Raw genomic sequence first — 6003 nt, 5'->3', positions numbered from 1 at the left:
AAAGGCGCGGGAGGCTGGGACAGTCAGGACACCCGCGCGTCAGCTCTGTGGCTGGGACAGAATCAGCCTGTGCGCAGTCTGAGTTCGTGGAAACGCGTCAGGGCTGGGGACGATGCGCTCTGGTGCAGATGAAAATGCTACTCGGGAGAGAAAGATGAGAGCGAGCGGGATGCTGGAGCCAGGTAATGACCTTCGAGGTTCGAAGGCCCGGCGTGGCCGGTGCGCACTTCCAGGCTTCCCAAACAGTTACAGACGCGCGCTGGCGGTGAGTGGACATCCGGAAACAGCTCGCCGCACTTTAAAGCTGGGCGTCACGCAGCCCAGATTCTTATAGGTCATTTGGTGGCTGCGGTGGACTTAGAGTCTCTTCCTAAAGTTCTCTCTCTAAAGTTCACGCATTGAAATAAGATGGTGAACTCGAAACCTTTTTTTAAATTGTCGTTTCAGAGACAGGGTTTTGGGATTATAGCCCTTGCTGCCGTAGCAGTTTGTAGCCCGTGTTGACCTCGGGCCTTCTCAAATGCTGGGATTACAGGTGTGTGCAACACACACCACACACGCGCGCACACGCGCACACATACACATACGACAAAAAAAAGCAAAGAAACACAAAACATGTAAGTGCTCCCCCAATATGTATGTGTGTGTGTGTATGTATGTATGTATGTATGTATGTATGTATGTATGTATGTGTGTATGTATGTATGAAGACCGGGCTCCCGTATCTACTGGAACTCACTAGGTAGACCAGCCTGACCTCAAGCTCACAGATCCGCCTACTCCAGGCTCCAGAGAGCTGGGATTAAAGTTGTGTGCCGAGGCTGGAGAGATGGCTCAGTGGTTAAGAGTACTGACTGCTCTTCCAGAGGTCCTGAGTCTGAAGACAGCTACAGCGTACTCATAAACATAAAATAAAGAAACAATTCTAAAGTTGAGTGCCACCCGATCCTGGTCTGTGGTCTGTTTTGATCACTCATCCCAATCGTTCTCCTGGGCGGACAAAATGCACAAAAATTAGGAGAATTAAAGGTGTGGTTGTCATCACTCCTGCAGTCTAAGCACCAGGGATCTGGAGACAGGCCGGTCAGTAGTTCAAGGTCATCTGCAAGAGTCCAAGGCCAGAGAGACCAGCGTGGGTGGCAAGAGCTTTCACTCACATGACCCCTCGCAGCACCTTGGCTTAGTAGGAATTTTATTGAGTGTGTGTGATCCGCTAACCAGTTAGTTTATCTCTCTAGCAGTGGCCTATGAAGCGGTTTTACTAGGTTTGTTCTGAAAAAAGGAAACCAAATAGGAACCCAGAAGCCTTGTTGGGTAAAGGTGCTTGTTCCCAAGCCTGACGACTACTCAGAAGATGGCTCTCATGACCCCCACCCCCCAGATAAATAAATGGTTCTTTAAACTTCTATTTAAAAGAAAGTTAAGATTACTTGGGTAAGATAACCCAGAACTAGAAATTAGACAGAAATCTCCGATGACAAGCTTTGCCTCCACGCAGCCTCTTCCAAAATTGACAACTAAATTAGGTGTTCTCTGAGAGAGTACTGCGAACTGTCTCCTGAGGTGCCCAGGCTACCTTACAAGACATTTCATTTAACTTTTGAATTTAAATGACCAAGATACTGGCCAGGAGTGGTGGCCATACACTCCTTGTAGATCCCAACCTCTGAGAAGCTCAGGCAGCAGGATAGGTGTGCAAGCTCAGTGAGAGTGAGGCTATGCAAGGAGACCTTGCCACAAACAAAATGTAACCATGGGAAAGTAAACATCGAAACCTCGCTTCTGTGTATACATAGAACCACTTTGGAGGGTGTGTTTAGTTTGAAACCAGGTGAACCTTCTGTTTGTTTTTCCTTCTGTCCCCTCTATGGCTTATCTGCTCTCTTATCCAAAGAACTTCCTCTAATTCACAGACTGCAGTTTGCTGCCTGGCTCACTCCTGGCTTTTCAGATAGGGTGTCTCCTGGAGTGCCCTTTTACTTGCTATCCAAGGATACCCTTGAACCTCTGACCCTTCTGCTTCTACTTCAAGTGCAGGGATTATAGACCTAAATTGCCTTCCCCAGCTTCATTCCAGGTGAGGGACTGAACCAAAGGAGTCTTGCATGCTCGGTAAGCACTATTCCAGCTCTGCATTCCCATCCATGTTTTTGGTTTATGAGATGGGGACTAGTTATATATATTGCTGGGCTCAAATTGGCTGCCTTCTGCCTCTGTGTCCTGAGTGGCTGAGATCACACACATCTGGGACACCATGCCTGATTCAATTAAGAATTCAATTCAATCAAGGGGAGCTGGAGAGATGGCTCAGTGGTTAGGACTGTTAAGACTTTGACTGTTCTTTCAAAGATCTTGAGTTCAAATCCCAGCAACCACATGGTGGCTCACAACCACCTGTAATGGTATCTGATGCCCTCTTCTGGTGTGTCTGAAGACAGCTACTTATAGATAATAAATAAAAATAAATCTTAAAAAAAAAAAAAAGTCCCTCAAGGGACTGGAGAGATAGCTCAGTGGTTAAGAGCACTGACTACTCTCTTCCAGAGTCATGAGTTCAATTCCCAGCACCACATGGTGGCTCGCAACCATCTGTATTTGGATCTAATGCCCTCTTCTGGTGTGTCAGCAACAGCATGCTCATATACATAAAATAAATAAATCTTTAAAAAAAACTCAATATTCGTTCATCATTTGTTGTGTGTGTATGTGTGAGAAAGAAAGACAGAGAGTGCTTGTGCACACATGGAGAACAGATATCTTTCTCAGTGGATCTCTACTTAGTCCGTTTTTAAAAAGCTTTTGTTTTGGGGCTGGAAAGATGGCTCAGCGGTTAAGAGCACTGACTACTCTCTTCCAGAGTCATGAGTTCAATTCCCAGCAACCACATGGTGACTCACAACCATCTGTAATGGGATCTGATGCCCTCTTCTGGTGTGTCTGAAGACAGAGATAGTGTACTCACATACAGAAAATAAATAAATCTTTTAAAAAAAAGTTTTTGTTTTGTTTTTGAGACAGGGTCTCATTGAGTTACGCTGGCCTGGAACTCACAGAGATCCACCTTCCTGTGCCTCCTAAATGCTGGTGCCACCAGGCCTGGCTTTCCCCTTATTTCTACAGTGGTGTGTGTGTGTGTGTGTGTGTGTGTGTATCTGGGGCCTCTGGAGACCAGAGAGGTGGCCAGAGTTACAGATGATTGTGAGTTGCCTTATCGGCGCCGGGAACTGAATTTGGGTCCTCTGCAAGAGCAGCAAATGTTCTTAACTGCTGAGCCATCTCTCCAGCTACCACCACCCCCATCTTATTTTTTGAGTGAGGATCTCACAGTGAACCTGGGCCTAGCAGATTTGGCTAGACTGAACGGACAGCAGCACCTCACCGTGACACTGGAGTTACAGATTCCCAGTTTTTTTTATGTGGGTGTTGGGGATTTGAACTCAGTTCCTTAAGTTTGTGTGGCCAGAACCTTATGCACTGGACCATCTTTCCAACCCTAATAGGGGTTTCTTAAGTATGCAAAGGCATATACTTGTTTCATGGGAAAATTGTTCTTTCTCTGAAGCTTTTAGATCTGTTCAAGAGAAAAATGCCACAGGTTAGAGGATTTCAAATTATTACCCAGAAGTAATTTGCTTCCTCTACAAACCAGTTTCTTTCAGTTAGCTTTTCACATACCCAGTAGTGTCTACTTCATTGCATTTTTCCCTTTAAATGGGAGCTGACCGGGCAAAGACTTGCCTCTAGAAGTAGCCCCAGGTGCATTTTGATCTTTTGAGGTAGAGACTGAAGGACGAACAGTTCAAAGCTAGCCTCCACTACACAGTGAGCCCCACTTCAAAATGCAGCAACAGAGCAACAGCAGCGAACACTGGGGCCACTGAAACGGCTCAGGGCCGTTCACGTGCTGCTCACATCTGAATCCAGCATCTGCCTGGGTTTGCTCCTGGAAGGAACCCATGTAAAGTGAAAGTGGAGAAACGACTCCAAGAGTGGAGTCCTCTAACTCACACATGTACTCACCGCCCAAAAATAATAGAAATAAATCACCTCTCCCCTCCAACTTCTCATCCACCTTAGAATGGTTCCTAAAGGAAGCATGACCTGCTTTTCCCAGCAGATGGCAGTGTTTCCCCTAGTATTCATTGGAGTTTGCTTTTGCATGGAGACGGTTGGAAAAGCATGAAAATTATATTCTGTCAGCAAGCATTCTTGAATCTAGATTATATTTGGAAAGTGTCCTAGTTGTTTTTTTTTTCAGCTTGACATAAGCTGGAGTTATTTGGAGAAAGGGAAGCTCGCTTGAGAAAATGCCTCCATCAGAAGAGCCTGCAAGCAAGTCGGTAGGTTAAGGGCTTAATAGTTGATGTGGGAGGGCCCAGCCCACTGTAGGTGAGGCTACCTCTGCACAGGTGATCCTGGGTTGTATAAGGAAGCAGTGTGTGCAAGACAGTAAGTAGTGATTCCCCCCCAGCCCCTGCTTCCATAAACTGTGATAAGGGCATGTAAGTTGAAATAAACCCTTTCCCATCTTTGTTGCTGTTGGTAGTGGTGTTTTATCACAGCAATAGAAAGCCAAGATAGTCAAGATTAAAAGATCAGTACCAAGGTGGAGCCTTTAATCCCAGCACTTGACAGAGACAACTGGATCTTTGAGTTCAGGGCCAGCCTGGTCTACAGAGTGAGTTCCAAGGCAGCTAGGGTTACACAGAGAAACTGTCTCAAAAACAAAACAAAACAAAAAATATTGGCAAAACGAGTCCCTGTTTCACAATCTGGGAGCAAGAGGTAAGAGTGGGTCTGGGATGTATCTCAGCGTTAGAAGAAGCCCTGGATTTCAGGGTTGGGGATTTAACTCAGTGGTAGAGCGCTTGCCTAGCAAGCACAAGGCCCTGGGTTCGGTCCCCAGCTCCGAAAAAAAAAAAAAGCCCTGGATTTGCTTGTCAGACAACAGTTAGTTAGAGCTGGGTGTAGGGGCCTGTGATAACTGATCTCACTAATCACCTGGGGAGGGAGAGAGAACCTTTGCTGAACGAGTCCGGCTGAACCTCTTAAAAGTCAGTGAATGTGGGGCTGGAGAGATGGCTCAGCGGTTAAGAGCACCCGACTGCTCTTCCAGAGGTCATGAGTTCAATTCCCAGCAACCACATGGTGGCTCACAACCATCTGTAAAGAGATCTGGTGTATCTGAAGACAGCTACAGTGTACTCATATATAATAAATAAAATAAATATTTAAAAAAAGTCAGTGAATGTGTGTGTGTGTGTGTGTGTGTGTGTGTGTGTGTGTGTGTACCTCATTCCTGGAATGCCTGCATTTGGGCCAGAGAGGCAGGGTCAGGAGTCCAAGATTCATCCCCCAAAGCCATTCTGAGACCAGGCAGGACTATATAAGATCCTGTCTTTAAAGGAAAAAAATAAAGCAAGGTGTTGTGGCACATGCCTGTCATCAGAAAATAGTATAGAATCGAGAGTCAGAAAGCTGGCACAGATGCACACACCTGGGATCCCAGCGTTCTGGAAGCTAAGGAAGTTTGGTTTGGTCTACATGGACATGCACCCATTTCATGCAGTTCCTGCGAAGGCCAGAAGAGGGCGCTAGACCCTGTGGAAGTCGAGTTACGGGTGGTGGTTAATGCCTGTGTCAGACATGCTGGTAACCTAAACTCCAATTCCTTGTGGTAGCAACCAGCACTCCTAGCTGCTGAACCACAGGATGAACATGAGTCAGAGGTCAGTCTGGGCTCTGTAGTGTACTCTTGGAAACAAGGACAGAAAGGCCGTTTCAGAAAGGCCCTTTGAACACATGCCTTTTCTCAGATCACTGTTCCACAGCTGCTCTTCTGAGTACCCTGTGTCCCTTTTGCATGTGAAATGTGTGTTGTGTGCATGGTGAGTGCTTGTGTGTATTTGTGGATACACATGCATGCACCATGATGTGTCTGCTTTGATCACTCTCCACCTTACATGTCAAGAAAGGGTCTTTGATTAGTGTGGCTGTCCTGCT

At 46.3% G+C, this 6003-nt stretch overlaps 1 protein-coding gene across 1 annotated transcript in view; it reads left to right on the top strand.

Moving 5' to 3' along the window:
• Positions 1–64: 64 nt before the first annotated feature.
• The window catches only part of Rbms2 (RNA binding motif, single stranded interacting protein 2), a 56451-nt gene continuing 50512 nt past the window's right edge, over positions 65–6003 (top strand). Inside the window, exon 1 of the mRNA XM_063263087.1 lies at positions 65–182. The gene's annotated coding sequence lies outside the window, so the exon portion shown is untranslated. The remainder of the gene's footprint in view (positions 183–6003) is intronic.

This window comes from Rattus norvegicus, chromosome 7 (assembly GCF_036323735.1).
Source record: "Rattus norvegicus strain BN/NHsdMcwi chromosome 7, GRCr8, whole genome shotgun sequence".
In the NCBI taxonomy this organism is placed as follows: domain Eukaryota; kingdom Metazoa; phylum Chordata; class Mammalia; order Rodentia; family Muridae; genus Rattus; species Rattus norvegicus.
The sequence above is the reverse complement of the archived record's forward strand: the minus strand, read 5'-3'. Positions and strand labels throughout refer to the sequence as shown.